This window comes from Rhinolophus sinicus, linkage group LG07, assembly GCF_036562045.2.
Source record: "Rhinolophus sinicus isolate RSC01 linkage group LG07, ASM3656204v1, whole genome shotgun sequence".
Taxonomy (NCBI): Eukaryota; Metazoa; Chordata; class Mammalia; order Chiroptera; family Rhinolophidae; genus Rhinolophus; species Rhinolophus sinicus.
The window spans coordinates 124,682,963-124,700,762 of NC_133757.1; the positions used below are offsets into that span (position 1 = coordinate 124,682,963).

Consider the following 17,800-nt stretch of genomic DNA (forward strand, 5'->3'; position numbering starts at 1 on the left):
GAAAAAAGTATTTTGACCTCTGACTCACGTCCTATATAAAAACTAATTGTAAAGCATTGTAAACGTAAACCTGTCAGGGAAACACAATAAACCTTTAGAAGAAAATGTAGGAGATTACCTTCATGCTCTTAGGGTAGGTAGAGGTTTCTTAAATAATAAGCAATAAACACTGTAAAGGGAAAAATGGTAAATTGGAGAACAGTAAAATTAAAAACTGTTCGTCAGAAGATACCATAAAGAGAATGAAAAGCAAATAACAGAGGGGGAGAAGACATTGGTAATGCATTTGTCTTAAAAAGGACTTGTATCTAAAATATATTAAGAACTATAAATTGATAAAAGAAAATGAAGAAAAATGGGCAAAACACTTGAACAGGTGCGTCACACAGAAGATATCCAAATGGCCAATAAACATGAAAGATACGCAAACTAGCGGCCGAAGTCATTGAAGGGGATTTTTAAAGATTTTTATCAAAATATAGCTAGCACATAATATTATATTACTTTCAGGGGTACATCGTAGTTATTCAACGTTTATATACATAAAGAAGTGATCACCATGATAAGCCCAGCAACCATCTGACACTGTACCGCGCTATCACAGTATTATTGACTGTATTCCCTATGCTGCACATTATATCCCTGTGACTTACTTTATCCCTGCAAATTTGAACCTTTTATTCCACTTCACCCTCTTTCTTCCCTTTTTAAATTACAGTTGGCTTTCAATATTATTTTATGTGATGGTGTACAGCATAGTTGTGGTTAGACATTTATGTAATTTAATAAGTGATCCCCGTGACTAGTCTAGTACCCACCTGGCACCTTACATGGTCATTACCATATTATCGACTACATTCCCTCTGCTGCACTTTATATCCCCGTGACTATTTTGTAACTACCAGTTTGCACTTCCTATTCCCTTCACTTTTTTCACCCTGTCCCTCCACCCCCTCCCATCTATCACCCTGATAAGTCTAGTACCCCTCTGACACCATACATAGTTATTACAATATTATTGACTATATTCCTTATGCTGTACCCTACATCCTCATGATTACTTTGTAACAACCAATTTGTACTTAATCCCTTCCTCTTTTTCACTCACCCCCAAGCCCCCTCCCATCGGGCAAGCATCAAAATGTCCTCTGTATCTATGAGTTTGTTTCTGTTTTGTTCGTTCGTTTATTTTGTTCTTTTAGAGTCCACATATACGTGAAATCACGTTGCATCTGTCTTTCTCTGTCTGACACAATCCACTCAGCACAATACCCTCCAGGTCCATATATGCTGCTGTGGAGGGCAAGAGCCCATTCCCTTCATGGGTTGGCAATATTCCATTGTATACATGAGGTGTGATCACAAAATATGGTGAATGTTTAAATAAAAAAATGTATTACAGTAAAAGACACATTACCATTAATCCCCTTCAAAATACTCCCCCTTGCTTCGAGCACGCTTAACCCATCATTCTTGCCACTTTCTAAAGCAGTTCTGGAAGTCCTCTTTTGTGAGTTTCTTTACTTCATCCTTTATCATGACAACAATCCATGTCACACATTGCTTCTGGTATACAGCAATTTCTGTCAAATTAAAACATGGCAGTGTGTCCTCATCCACCTTATTCACCGCATCTGGCTCTTCCCCAAAGTCACAATGACCATGAAAGGTAAACATTTGAATTGATTCAGGACATTGAGGCAGCCACGACAGCACAACTAATGACACTCACGAAAGAGGACTTCCAGAACTGCTTCAGAAAGTGGCAAGAACGATGGGATAGGTGTGTTTGAAGTGAGGGGGAGTATTTTCAGGGGGATTGATGGCATTGTGTCTTTTACTGTAATCATTTTTTTAAATGTAAACATTCACCATAGTTTTTGATCATACCTTGTAGGCACTGCCTACTCTTTATCCATTCATCCATCAGTGGACACCCAGGCCGCCTCCATATCGTGGCCCTTGTATGCGATGCAGCAGTGAATATATGGGTGCACACATCTCCTCGAAGTCACGTTTTGGGTTTCTTCAGATCCATACCCAGCAGTGGGCTGAGGGAGGCAGGGGTCTGTTCTGTGGTTGAGGAATGATTTGATGGTGGCTGGACTGGGGCCTGAGCTGTGGGGTTGGTGAGAAGTGGCTGGCTGCTGGCTCTGTGTTGTTGGAGGTAAGTCACAGCACTGGGGCCTACTGATGGATTGTGTGTTGAAAGAGACAAGTCCAGAATAACTTTGAAATGTTTGGCCTGAGCCACACGGGTAAAAAGTGGTGACGTTTCTGAGATAAGGCAGTGGGAGAGTTAGAGTGAAGGGGGTGGGAGGGTGGGGTGGACTGCTCCATGTAAACTTTGGAAGACAAGGCATTATGCTAATTTTCACTCCTCAGGTCTTAGGACCGTAGAGTTGGATAAAAGTACAAGCCATCACATAGTCAATATTTAATAATGCACTCATACTCAGTACATATAATGAATAAATATATAAGCTGCTGTGACCACTGGCATCCTTAGAAAATATGAAATTTAAAGGTTAAAAAAAGAAAAAACTCGATTCCTTTCGTCTTTCACTACCTTGGGTTTTACTGCTTTGTAGACGGTTTTCTTTGTGGTAATTTGACTGAAATATGGTTTTTAGAGAAGCTGATTGGTTGGGTATTAAACTAGACATTTTGTTTAGATGTTTTTCTCTCTCTTTGCAGTTATTTTGTGATTACAGCTGCTCTGCTGTTTGGGAACTTGATTCAGCACTAGGTTTCCAATGTGTTTTAGTTTTTGGAAAAAATGTTTTCAATTGTTTAAAATCTTTTATTTTCCTTGATTGTTTATGGAAGTTCTTTTAGGTGTTTGGAACAAAGAAGTCTCTTTATGAAATGTTTTTCTTTTTGCAGATGATAGCATTTTGTTTTAGGTTCCAAATGGAACCACTTAGTGTAGGCAGACATTAGTGGAAAAATACCACCTAGGAAGCCTGGTAGAAGGCTGGGCATCCTAAAATAGACGTCATGGTCCATTCCTCCTAAAACTAGTCCTCTTTGGCTGGGGATGAACCAAAGCGATTGAATGCTACTTGTGTCCTGTAAGTTGTATGTTGGTTTTGTGGTTGTCTTCTGTCTGCTTTTTACAAAAGGCTCCTACCTGAGTATGTCAGCCAACTTCTGGCCATTCAAAAAAAAACAAAAAAACAAAAACACCCCACAATATCTGCATTATTGGAGTATTTTTACCGTATTTGTGGTTCTGATCACAACTTACAATGCTGTAGGAATTTCATCAACTAGATGCATTTGGCTGCAAAGAGCAACTTCACCTCATTTATAGAAGGACATTGAGGAGGACATTATGTCAAATAAGAGGAAATCCAATAGTCTAGCAGGCTTCAGGGATGGTTGATTAATTTATGTCCTTATGTTTCTTCCACGTCTCCACTTTGCCGACCGTGGTGTGGCTTAATCCTCAAGCTGGTGGCAGGTACCGTCAGGCAGGGTTCAGACAAGGGCCCATAAGGGGCGCGGGCACCTTTTCAAGAGCCCTCTTCTTCTAGCAGATCTCCTCTAGTATGTCCCATAGTCACTGTTGAACCAGCAGACAGTGAGGTTGCTCTGATTGAGTGACACATCATCTGGAGCTGGGGGAGGTCCACTGTTAAGGGGAAGGTGGCCATCAGAACAAATGTAGCGTTTTTGAGGCAGGAGGATGGGCAGGGTGTAGACTCAGAGGCAGTGTTCTCCATGAGAATGACCACAGTTGTTATTTGTTCATTCAAGAACTATGTCTTGAATGCCTGCTCTGACCCAGATTACGTATTAGATGCTGGGTTTACGTAGAGAGTAAAAGCGTAACATCTGGTAAGGAATCTAGTATTTGTATTTTTCATTATTTCCATGTTCTCCAAATATTTTAATTGGGGAGCATAGAAAGCACCTTTAGTGAAAGTCTTTTTGGTTATTAGAACTCTTAAAAGAACAGTGCTTCTAGCGATTCTTTCTAGAAGTTGGGGTATTTCAAGGAGAGAGAAAATATAAGTGAAAGGAGCTATTATGTTTTCAAAACATTTATTTTGCATTGCACAAGTCACATATGCCTGTGTGAGGTAAAAAATTAGAGCAATAGACATAATGGCAATTGCATTTTCTGCAACTGAGTAAAATAAAAGAGCTATTTTAAATAAAAAATAAAGGTAATAAAGATGACAGTATGAAGAGAGATTTTCAGCAAATTCAGAGGGAATTTGATAGCAAATTTCCTCTCAATATTCAAGAAGAATCTATAAAATTGGACAAGAAATCAGAATGAAATATACAATAAAAGTTTTGTATATGATTTCAACAGGATCTGCTATACACATTTGTGTGCAGGTTTTTGTGTGAAGATAAATTTCAACTCTTGATTAAACACAAGTAGTATGATTCCTGGATTGTATGAGAAAAGTACGTTTAGTTTGGTTAAAAACTGCCGTATGGCTGCACCATTTGCATTCCCACCAGCCATGAATGAGACTTCCTGTGGCTCCACGTCTTCCCATTTTATGCTGTCAGTGTTTTGGATTGGGGCTATTCAGGCAGTTGTGTAGTGGTATCTCATTGTTGTTTTTATTTGCAATTCCCTGATGAAATGTGATGTTGAACATCATTTCATATGCTAATTTGCAGTTTTTATGTCTCAGGTAAGATGTCTACTGAATCTTTTGCACATTTTGTTTTCTTAGTGTTGAATTTTAAGAATTCTTTGTTTCCCTTAGATACCAGCAAAGATTTTCTCCCAGTCAGTGGCGTCTCTTTCCATTCTTTTTACAGTGTCTTTTGCAGAGCAGAAGTTTTTAATTTTAATGAAGTCTAAATTATCATTTTTTTGTGCATGGATCAGTGCTTTTGGTATTGTATCTACAACAGCCATCATCAAACCCCAGATCAACTAGGTTTTCTCCTATATCTTGTAGGAGTTTTATAGTTTCATGTTTTACATTTAGGTCTGTCATTAATTGTGAAAAGTTAATTTTTTGAAAGGTATAAAGTCTGTGTGTAGTTTATTTTTTCATGTGTGTATGCCTAGTGGTTCAGCACCATTTGTTGAAAAGACTCTCCTTTGTCCTTTAAATGACTTTTGCCCTTTTTGTTAATCAGGTTATTTTTTAATGAAACTTCTTACGGATTGCTTTTTAATCCAGAGATGACTTCAGTGAGTTTGTTTCTTAGGGAGTCATAGGTACAATAAACCACAGAGATAAAGGTGTACAGAAGTTAGCTGCTCAAACATTGTATTGTTCTCTCTGGACTGTCTAGTTGTCAGTATGGACACATAAATGTTTCCTTATTAGAGATGCCAATGTAACTGATTGACCTCAGTGACATCCAAGCTGAAAATGAGATTGCCCGTTTTTTGTTTGTTTATTTTTCTTTAATAATCAAAAACTAGTTCCTTATTTTATTTTTATTTTGTCTTTGTCTTGTGGTCAGAGATTCTTACATACCACATTTTATAACTTCCTGGGAGGTAAACATGAAGTTGGTCTAAAGATAAGGTCACTTTGATTGAAGTCATCCTTCAAACAATCTGGAGTTAAACATTGGTACCAGGAGTGGAAAAGCAACTGAATTTTTAGACTGGAAAGTTATCTCAGGGACAGAACGTGGTGATCATAGGAGCTGACCACGCACATGAGCGCCAGGCTAAACAAATGTACCTGGATTATTTCACTGGCAATTCTAACTTGTATGATGTGGTACATGAAAGTGGCCACGGTCAGAAATAGGGGTGTTTGAGGAGGACGCTATTAGCTGCTTGTAAAGGTCACTTGTATTTCAGGAACAAAGTCTTCTATTTATTCGGTGCCATAAAAATATAGCTGAGCTCACCTCATGCTCTCTGAAGCGTATGATTCTGAACTCTGACTTGTTGAACCTATCTCATCTCAAAGTTAGCACACAGGAGTCATTTTCAGCAAGCAAGTATTTGTATTTCTTGTGGAAAAAAGGTATTTTCCATTTATAATGAATTATACATGTTGTTACTCAGATGAGGTTTTCCTGGATAGGTCTCGATGACCCAGCTATGTTGAGTTTTGCAAGAGAATGTCCTATAAGTGTTTGTTGATCCCACATGTCTTTGTAAATTTCTGTCAGTATTACGCTACAGTTACATAAGCTGCATACATCCTAGTTCCTGTAGCAATACAGAATGAAGGTGGTTTTTATTTTTCTGAAATTTTGCGTGCATTCCTTCATGTTCTGGGGATTCCAGAGACTTGCAGTTAATAGAATGCTTGGATTTTTCATCAACTGGATCTCCAATAAATCAAGCTTATAAAATTTTAATTTTATCCTGGAATATAACCAGACCTGGAATTTATTTCATGGCCTTCAGTGTTTTCAACTTTTTACTTTGTGAGGTCTTTATGTTTTTAAGCCTGTTTATATTTTAAACCTTTATGTTTTTAGATAGTGTTTCTCTTTATCTATTTGGCTATACAGTCAGTTCTGCTAAACGCGATATGTGTGTCCCTAAAAGTCACTGTGCTCTGCAAAATCACTCAATAAAAACCACGAGGTTCATGGAAAAATGGGGTTAGGGACACAATTTGCAAAAACTTCCTCAGTAACACATGCAATAAAAAATAGGAATCTCATAAAAACGAGATTCTCATAAAAATGGTAGCACAGTTTTACACATGTTTAATGGTTAAGAAATACATACATCCTGTAGTTCATATGTCAATTTACCTTTTAAAAGACCTGAACTTAGTTTGTGGAAATGTCCATCAGAAGGGTTGCAACTTGTGAGTTCTTATGAAGCGGTGGAAATGGATGGAAGGCTGTGTGACCCAGAAGTGGGTTGCTCTGTCTCATAACACATGGGGGGCGGAGGACGGTGGTGGCTGCTTGAGGTATCTGTGCTTTGTGTGTTTCTGTGCTTGGCTCTGCTGGGTACTGTTTTGCATTTTCATCTCGTGTTTCTGGGAGACAAAATTGTGCATAAGCAAATGCTTAATTTGTGTTAATGCTCAGATTGTTACTTATATATTAGTCACATTGGAACCAGTTGGCATTTTGCAAGCAAGCATTATTGCAGAACAAACTGTACACTTTTGAATTACTGATGGATTTTCAGCTTTATAAAATAGTGTTTTACAAACATCTTGGCTTAGATTACTTCTCCGACATAGTACCCACCCTTTAAGCAGCTATTCTCTGCAAAAGAAATGTCTGGAAGCATTTTATTTACGGAGTAGCTACCAAAATGCTAAGCCATATATACTCTGCCCCTTCTCTACCTCTTACCGACTCTGTCGTGACCTGCTGTGCTTTGTCCAGCCATACTTTCCCCTTGCCTTTCCATTCATCATATTCCCATCTTTTCCTCTGAGATCTAACTTGGGATCTGTCTTTCTACAAGGCCACTTTTCTCATGGAGCCGTGGTGCTCCCCAAGGCCACCTGACCTGGCCCCCAGAAAGCACACCCGCCCCCAGATGCTCCGCCTCCCGGGCACGAGAGGGGCGGTGCCCCGTGAGGTGTCGGATGTGCCGTGACTGGCTGACACTGGCTTGGGAAGAAACCCTTGCTCCGTACTCTCCTTCCACACCTGGTGACGACAGCGGGCTGCCCGCCCCTTTGCAGTCTCGGAGTCTTTCTCAGAGAGCACAGGTCCGACCCCAGGCAGCCATCTCAGAACAGTTGGAGTAAGCTGCCCCTTGAAACCTTCTTTGTTTTAATCTGCTTTCTGTGCTTTTGTGGCGTAGGCCTTGGTTCCAGGGTGGCCTGAGCCAGGGCCTCGGTGGGCTAACATCCATGCAGAAACCTGGCCACGTGCCTTAGGTCACCAAATTTGGCCAGGAAGTCCACTTCCGTTACCAGCAAGGGCCGGGCCAGTCCCTCTTAACACCACCACAGGCAGAGAATCCTGCTGCCTTGGAGAAAGCGGCTCATCCACAGCCCAGGCAGCAGTGGGGTCTCCTGCCAGGCAGGTGATGCTCACCCCGCACCACAGGCCACACTTAGAACAGGAGGCTTCTCCTCCCTCCTCCCTACGTGGCACTGCCATCGCCTTGGGAGCAGTGGCCGTGGTCTGTGACCCTAGGACGGACGTACCCTTCTTGTCAGGGGCAGAGGCTCATGTGCTTCAGAAAGACAGAGAGCTGCTGCCGGGACCAGCTTCCTCAATGCACCTGCTGCGGTGCTACAAGGTGGAGAAAGTCTCTGTTCATTGCGTTGGCACTGGCTGGAATTTCAGACTGGTGAGAAGTAATAATGGGAGTTATTCCTGATGTCAGTGTCCGTGCTTCTGTGTTTCAGCCTGCAGTATATTGGCTTTGATTTAAATTGGCTACGGTTGTCATATGCAAATGACATCTTTGATTCTTAGTGAGCTCAGAGTTTTTATTGGGAATGGGGTTGAGACGTGAAACCAGTCAAATGGAGTTAATTCAGGTGATGTTTCGTTGGTTTTTGTCTTCTCTTGTGATGCTGAAGCAGAAATCCCATTTTAAATTACACATATTTAATCTCTATTTCATCTAATAAGTAAAGACAGAGAGAAAAGATAACATTTTCACTTCCCCTGCTTCCTATTCCCACGTTCCAGGCTTTGTTGATCTGGGATTAAGTCATTATTATAGACTTCACATATTACTCTCCCTTTTCTTTCTTTCTTTTTTTTAAAGATTTTATTGGGGAAGGGGAACAGGACTTGATTGGGGAACAGTGTGTACTTCCAAGACTTTTCCAAGTCAAGTTGTTGTTCTTTCAATCTTAGTTGTGGAGGGTGCCATTCAGGAGTCGAACCGGCAACCTTGTGGTTGAGAGGACGCACTTCAACCAACTGAACCATCTGGGAGCTCAGTGGCAGCTCAGCTCAAGGTGCCGTGTTCAATCTTAGTTGCAGGGGGCAGAGCCCACCATCCCTTGCGGGAGTCGAGGAATTGAACTGGCAACCTTGTGGTTGAGAGCCCACTGGCCCATGTGGGAATCGAACCGGCAGCCTTTGGAGTTAGGAGCACAGAGCTCCAACCGTCTGAGCCACCGGGCCGGCCAATCTCCCTTTTCAATAATAGAATTTTTTACTGTTGGGATTTTTGATTTCCGGATTTTGATGACTTGGGCAATTGATTAGGAAAATCTTCATTAATGAAAGTGACCCTAAATCTGGGTAAACCTTTTACAAAGTGTGTAACATTTTATAAAGTGTACATCATAGCCAGAAATGCCTGAGGTGCTAATAAAAAAAAGCACCCATTTAAATTACTTCATATCTCCAGTCCCAGAAAAAGTATATAGTTGGATGCTGAAAAAACAAAAAAGCTGTTCTTGCAGAATCTTTGTATTACTTTTTGAGAAGTCATGGAGAATAGGGCAAATGAAGTCCCTAGTGAGGAAAAGGTAGATTCTGAAAATTATCAAGTTCTTTAATTACAGAATTTTGAAATGAAATACCAGACACATTGAGAGTAGTCGGGAAAGTGGCAAACACTGGAGGCCAATTGAGTGTAACAGAGTTAGAGTTAGGTCAACGTGGTGATAATGATTATATGAGCCCGAGAGAGTCCCATGAACAGCTTTTGAGTGAAACATGTGACAGTGGCATCATGGTAACTTTGGGCAGATGGAGGACTGTGGCCTGAGTGATAGAGTGGTTGGAAGGATTGACGCGTGATTGACTACTTAGTGTTGTTGGGTTTTAATTAAAAAGCAAGCTCTGTCTTGGCTCTTCCTGTTCAATGTTTTCATCAAAGACTTATGAAAATTGAGAACATACTTGAACACAAGGTATGTATGAGCTGGGGTCAGAGTGGGGGGTAGGCAATATTTTTTTCACTTTTTTTTATTGTGGTACAAAAACAGATAATGAAATTTACCATCTTCATCTTTTTTTTTTTTTTTTTTAAGGGTACAGTTCAGCAGTGTTTAGTATATGCACATTGGTTTGAAACAGATCTCCATAACTTTTTCATCTTGCAAATCTGGAACTCTACACCCATTCAACAACTTTCTTTTACCCTTTAAGCCCCACACCCTGGTAACCACCATTCCACTGTTTCTATGGCTTTGGCTACTCTAGGCACTTTATGTGAGTGGGATCATGTAGTTTTGCCTTTTTGTGACTCGCTTATTTCACTTAGCATAATGTTTTCAAGATCCATCCATGTTGTAGCATGTGACAGGATTTCCTTCCTTTGGAAGGCTGAATATTATTCCAGTCTATGTCTAGACCACGTTTTGTTTATCCATTCATCTGTTAATGGACAATTGGGTTATTGTGATTAATCTGCAGTGAGCATAGGTGTGCAAATATCTCTTTGAGACCCTTCTTTCAATTCTTTTGGCTACACTCGTATACCTAGAAGGGAGATTACTGGGTCATAATACTGGATCTAATTTTTAATTTTTTGAGGAACCTCCCTCCTGTTTTCCACAGCAGTTGCACCATTTTACAACCCCACCAACAGTGCACAAGGGTTCCAGTTTCTACATCTTTGCCAACAGTTGTTTTCTGTTTCTTTGATAATAGCCATCCTAATGAATGTGAAGGATTGATAACATTTTAAGCTATATAGTCAATATTTAAAAACTGTTAGTGACTACAGTGATGGACCAAATGCTTATGTGATGAAATTAAGCATGGATAACTGTAAAATGAATTTTGAAGTTTAAGATGAGGGATACCAGACCTGACATTGACTCATATGAGAATGCCTTAACTGTTTACTTGATTTTATGGACGTTTTTTTTACCAGTATGACTGGGTGGCTAGATCAAAAACCAGACTGCAATAAAGACGTACTGTTGAGATCATGGGAGAAAATAATGCTACTGCACTATGTACTGGTCAGACTGTATTGGGAGGGTCACGTGTCAAGTCTGGGTGTTGGCTGTCAACCTGGAAATTGGTAAACAGCTGACATTGCACAGAGAGCAGTCACACACTGGAGACTGCGCCCTGTCGGTCAGTCAGTGCAGGGAACTGGGGCTCTGAAGCTGAAGAGCAGATGCAGCATCAGATCTTTGTCTGCACGGGATTTAAAATGTTGTCATGTGGAAGAAGGTGAAGGCTTAGCTTTCCTGCTTCAGGGTGGAACTCAGAAACAAAACAAAACATTATGTGGAACTAGAGAGAAGCGTGTTTCTAATCAACATGAGAGAAACCTGTGTGGCCGTCACCGGTGGAGAGTTCCCTGGTGGGGAGTGTTTGAGCTTAGCGGGGATGAAGGCAGGGCTTTGCTGTAAAGCAGCTTCCTCTGCTGGGTGGATCTATGTTAGAACTGCTCTGGGTGGCCTCCTGTGCAGCACACAGTGAGAAGCCAGACAGAAGTCAGGTCTTACACAGAAAACCTAACAGGAGTGTCCACTTCTGTCTGTCGGGGCTCTGCCCACCTACACGGAACGATTTCATCTCCCCTTGGGAAGAGTCCGGAACTCTGGCTGTTCTGACTGCTGAGAATCCACTTGGAGTAATTCTCATGGTCTATGCTCTCTTCCCAACGTGCCACCAAGCGTCACACGAAGCCCGAGATCTGATGGGTCGCTGACCTCTCTACCCTTGCTCTGTCTTTCCGGCTTCTCACTTAGCTCTTTTATAGTTTACATTTCACTCACCCCACACATGTGCCTAGGCTTTTGCAGGTCCCTTCACGTGCACCATCCACCGACCCTTATTCCTGCCACGACTCTTGGGCCCCTCTTCACTGCTCTGATACCTGAGGCAGATGCTGGCACTGCGTTCACTACACACTGAGGTGTCTGTCCCCACTTGCTGGACTGTGGGCTCCTTCACAGTCACTAAATGCTGACCTTTGACATCTCAGTACAAACAGGACATGTTTATGGAATGACATGAAAAGGGAAGGGTCTTCATCTGTGTGCCCCCATGCCTAGTACAGTGCCCGACGCACTGTAGTTGCTTATGACTTTTGGAATAATGGAAGAGGTGAATAGACATGTTGTTGTTGTGTTTTTTTTTCCCCCCAGTTTTGGTCATAACCTCATCTTAATCTGGTTACCAGAGATGCGCAGGCTGAGTCTCAGAGTGGGAGGCTAGGGCCTTCCTCTTCTCTCTTCTTTCTCGCTTCTCCCGTCTTCTCCTCCACCCTCCTCCTCCCTGCGCCCTTCTTTTCCCTGCCCCACTCGCTCCCCTTACACTGTGCCGTCTCCTTACACAGTGCTCTCATGCAGAGTCTGCAGGCTGTTTGTGTTCTCTCGTTCCTGCATCGCTTAGCTGAGCCCGAGTGTTCCCCAAGACCTCAGATGCACGGACTCTGCAGAGACTCAGTTCTCTTGTGTGTTGACATGAGGGTTTGTTTCTTTTTTCAATATGGCAAAGGAGGTTCCAACATACCTTGTTCACTCTCCACATTTGTCTTTTTTATTTACTTGTCTTTCTAGTTTTTTTGTTTTGTTTTGTTTTTGTCCTTGTGCCAGTCTCTTGATGCCAACCATCTGTGGATGCTCTAATGTTATAGCAACACAGGCTGTGTTTGTATTCAGGGTAGTTTACGTTTTTGTTTGCCAAGACCTTTAGCTATTATTATGTAGTAAATTAAACGTGAGAAAAACAGGCAGGCTGGGAGTCTCTGAGCAGATTGTTTGTATCTGAGTATATAAGCTGTTGCGTGGTTACTTAGTTTCTGGTCTGTTTTAGTAACAAATTGTGCTAATTTATGTTTAATATAAAAAAAGTGGATTTAATGAATTTTTTCCTAAAGTTAGACACGGTATTTTTCTACCAGTCAAAAAACACGAGCCTGCATGTAACTACTTTGTACACAATGGAGGCTCTCCAAACACTGCTGAAAGTTTGCATGAAATTCTACCTGAATGTTTTCATTTTATATAAAGAAGATTAATGTTCATGAACTTGAATAAATTCTATTTAATGATTTGGCCTATATTTCCTCCCTGTATGATAAATGAGTACTCTGAAAGTACTTTGTTCTTGGAAGAATTTTTAGGACAGCTTAGATAATTAATGTTTTGATGTGCATATTTGTTACTTTTTAACTGTTGATTAACGAATCATGTTTTTTAAAAAATCTTTCCTTCTGACAGGCCCTAGAGATCAATTAACACACACACATATGCTTTTGTCTACATTTAAGATGATAATTTTGTATTTTACAAATCTCAGGCATTTCAAGCCCCAAAGGGGGATGTGTTGACATATTCTCAAGATCTTGCCTGTTGTCTCCAATTTGCATATTAATGTGTGGCTTGCAGGGGACCAAGGAGGAATATATTCTTATGCATGGAAGAGGCTGTGGGATTTAGTGTTATATGCCCTGTTTTTAATCTATGGGCTTCACTTCCAGGTCAGAGAGTGTTGGGTTAGTTCTGCACAAGGAAAATCCATCTTCTTAGGAGTTGTGTGCTGAGTGGCTGTCACAGAGGCCCTGCTGCTAGGCAGCCTTTCCAGATTTAGCACTTCAAGGATCTCTGTGGCAAGAAATTAGCGTGTTTTTCTTGAATTCTGTGGCAGTTTCCATTGATACCAGTGGCAGAGCACCTGCCATCATTCTAATAAATGTATCTCATCTCTGTGGAAACAAAGGACTCTAATGGGTTATCTAATCACTCATTGTAACCTCTAGGGTCATAGTCACTCATCTGGAAACCTGAAATCCAAAAAGCTCTGAAAACCATTTTTTTTTTTTTTAATAACTTACTTAGCAGCAAAACCTGACTTGAACTCAGGTGAGCCTGCTTGTAGCCTTTTGTTTTTATCCTCCTTAGCATGACTCTTCATACATTGAGTTCCAGAAGTATGAATGTGTTTGATTACGGATGGTGTTCCAAACCCTGTAGAAATGTTATGTAAACACAGTATATGCACCACATTACATTTCTAAAATTAAAAAAAAAAACACATCAGCTTTCCAAACACATCTGGTTAAGGAATTGTGGGGTTTAATAGGAACATTTCCAGTTCCTGTTTAAGTAAAAGCCCAAGGACTGTAGATATTTCTGTAGGAGAGAACCATGGAAGGTAAACATAACAGGCCAACAATGTATGAGGAAAGCAGTAGGCTTGAGAGTCAGTAAGGGGCTCTTTGTTAATGAAAGTAAAAGGTTACGTGTATTCTCGAAACGGAACATGATAACACCCGGTTGTACAAGGTGTTCCGTCTTATAGGAGTTCATTGCACACGACATCCCCACATTGTGTGCATTTCACCCCGTGAGTGCAGTCGGAAGGTGAACTCCTGGGTCCAGTGAGCTGGTCGTTACAGTTTAATGTCAGGGTTTTATACGCGCTAGGACAGGTTTTTCTCACTCTTGTGCTAACAGCTGGCAGTGAAGTGAGATATCTGTGGACAAGGAAGGTGTTTTTGTCACTTGTGATTTTATATGACTTACCAAAAAAAAAAAAAGGTAGCTTGTTGTAAAATTAAAAACACTCTCTTAGGGAAACCTCTAGATTTGTAAGCATACTTTAAAAAACTCAAACCAATGTTACATAATACCTTTAGAGTGTCAATTTCCCCACCTTCTCCTCTCTGTTGTGTTCTACATCTGTATTTTTAATGCTTTATTATGCCTTTATGAGGCGAAAAAGTAATAGAACAATATTTATGGTCAATAGTTTCCTTATGTGTTAAATTCTTGATATAAGTTTAATAGCTCTGTATATACTAGTGAAAGTGTATACGCAGGCAGCTCTATAATAAATGTAAAAAAACATAATTTAGGGTTTAATATTTGGAGAAACTGATGAAAAGGAAAATGTAGAAACATATATTTTATAAAATTTTATAAGAGGATCTGATTACTCTGTAACCCACGGATTAGAGTTGAAATTTAAAAAGAATATGTAGAAGGTCTCTTTCCTATTCTTTCTCTCTCTTTTCTTCATTTAATATGAGACTAAATTCCTTACATTAAACTTAGGTTTATATTATATTTCAAGGCATTTGCATTTTTTTACATAATTAACATTAGGTAGGCTGTAAATCATCGTCTATCATCTTATCTAAAGTGAAAGAAACAAGAAAATGAGGACGTCCCTCGGTCCCAGAGCTTCAGGGGACTGGAATTTGTAATAACCCGGTTGAGCTCCGAAGCAGATAGATTCCTGCACAGAGCGTTCCCCGTAAACCCACGCAGAGAACGCAGTCAAGCTCTCTGGACCTGACCTATAGAATGATGAGATGAGAAACAGTATTGTTTTAAGCTGTTCTGTTTGCGGTCATTGTACAGCAATGAAAGCCTAATGCTGGTTTTGGTACCGGGCTGGGGTATTAATCGTCTGCTGTTGGCTGTGACAAATGACCACAAAGAAGAGCTGTGCTCTGTGTCGTGCAGCGCTGTGGCCGGGAAGTCTGGGTGCCCTGTCCGGTTAAGGGTATTGCAGGCCATAGGTTGGGCCGGGTTGGCTTATCTGCTTCCAAGCTCCGCAGGTGGCTGGTTGAATTCCGTTCAGTGAAGCTGTGGCAGTGATGTCCTTGTTTTGTTGAGGGCTGTCGGCCAGACACTGCTTCAGCCCCGAGAGCCCCTGGGGCCACCTCAGGCTGCCTGTGGCCTGTGCATCTCAGCAGTGCCAAGTCCCTCTCATGCTTCCCAGTCCTCTGACTTCTCTGCTCACCAGCCACAGAAAACTCTGTGCTTTTAAACAGCTCGTGTGGAGATCCCTTTGTGACCTCCCTTTGTGATCCAACAGCATCATAGCAGTGATAGCTCATCATATGCACAGGTTCCACCCAGGCTCAGACAGGACGGCTTTCTCCAAGGGGGAGGGTCAGCAGGGGTCACTGTCAGAGTCCTGCTCACTGGGTGGCATCTAGAGCCCACGGTTGTAGGTATATTAAGGTAGGACACTGGTGGCTCTGGAATCAGCTGTCCTGGTTTGAACCCTTGCTCTAGTACTGAACCAGCTGTGAAACCTTGGGTAAATTATTTATTCCATTCGTGCCTCAGTTTCCTCATCTTTTAAATGTGGTTACTATTAGCATCCCCCACATACCTTTGTTTTCAGGAGTAAATTATATAATATGTGTAAAGGTGCTTGTTAGCAGAGGGCCTAACATATAATAAACGTTCAACGACTGCTAGTGTTATTACTATTATTATTTCTTCTTTCACTCAGAATCCTTTTCTTTCATGTTTCCGTTTGCGTAGAATGAATTTGATGAGATCTAAAGCATGTGTTCAGTAAGAGGAGCAGGCACTGACCCAAAGGGGAGCCTCTCGTCCTTTTGGAACCTGACTCATGGAGCATCTGTCGCGTGGAAGTGCCCTGCCTCTAGGGGGGATGCGTGTCCCTAGGTGGTCTGGGCTGGGTGTGTATGTGCATGTACCTGGGTTTTGGGTCAGTCTCAGCCTATCGATGGCGATGCTGTTGGCTGGCATGCCTGGGGCACACCCCTGGGCATGTACTACCTGTGGCAGCCCCCACAGACGTTCCCCAACCGGAGCCAGTGCTGTGGCTGGACTGGCCCGTGGTCCTTATTGTGATTGCATGTCAGCAGCAGCCATCAGTGAGCTGTGAACAAACAAGATTGAGGGCAGGCCCTTACACTGCGTTCATCAGGCACTTTCTCCACCATGTGTGTGCTTTGCAGTGGGAAGAGGGTAGAGGGGCCTGAGCCGAGGTAAGACAGGTCAGCAGGGCCTCGCACGTCCCGCGGAGGACCGGGGACTCCTGACAGCACTGGGCAGCTTGGAAACAGGCCTGGGTGTGAGGAGACGGGTGGGGCACGCAGAGAACTCAAGGGCCGTGTGAAGGATGGCTTTGGAGACACTCTTTGAGTCAACGAGGAAAAAGAGTCAAGTGTGAAAATGCTGTTTATGCTCAGACAGGATCGCTGTCAGAACATGCTGCAAACCCAGAGCTTTTGTCGCCATCCTGACAAGGGAATTTGTTTAGGAGGCTCGGGGTCAGGAACAGGCAGAGATCTGAGCCACAAGCAGGTCCAGATTTGAGTCACATTTGAGTCCAAGGGCGGAAGGGGACCCGGGAGGTCCGTCCACGCGGTGCTGCTCAGTAGATGCACAGGAAGTCTAACCCACAGTCCATACCCGTCCCAGAGGAGTAGGCTGCTGGCTCGTGAGGTCCCAGGAAGGCCAGCTGGCAGAGACAGGCTGCCTCCTCCGGCCTTGGGCAGATCCAGCAGTGAGTGCATGGCTGGATCCTGTCCATAAAGGCTGGGATTGAGGGCAAGGTGATGACCAGACTGACCACACTGGGTGTAAGGCCAGCCGGGAGGGGCCCAGGTGTGTAGGGACCAGGCTGACGATCCTATGAGAATGAGATAGTAGACTGTCCCCCAACCAGCCCACTGAGCCCCAAGTCTCTGGGAGGGACCACGTTCCAGAAGGATCCCTCACAGCATCCAAGGCCCCCCCACTGAGGGAGTGCTCATTTCTGTCCGTTCCCCTGGTCCAGAGCAGGGTGAGATCCTGTTCTAGAGACGTGCCTCCTGGCAGCATAAGCCTTTCGGCAGAATTCTAGAAAACTAGCTATAGTTAGGGAGCCGCATGGCTGCATGGGTGTCGTGGCCTCTCTGAGCCAGTCGTGCTATTCCCACGTGGATGACGGGAAGTGAGGGATTTAGCTGGAAGTTCTGAGTGAGGAACCCGAATCTTTCGCAAGCCAGTAGAGATCAGCTTCCTGGAGAAGACTTGTTTTTCTGACCGCTCCTGGACTTGGAGGGCATACCATAAAGTTCCCTTACTGATACTGTCCTGGGCTCTCTGCGGCCTTCTGTGAATCATACGTGAGGATCGTGTTTCAACATCTTTCTGCTGTATCGTGACGCTACTAGGACAGGGAGAGTTGGGAATCCTCGGCCAAACAACTGGGTGGCTAGATGTGTGGGAGGAGG

General features: G+C 42.6%; 1 protein-coding gene across 1 annotated transcript in view; it reads left to right on the forward strand.

The window, feature by feature from the left end:
• Positions 1-17,800, forward strand: part of PRDM5 (PR/SET domain 5) — a 120,108-nt gene that overhangs the window by 16,257 nt on the left and 86,051 nt on the right.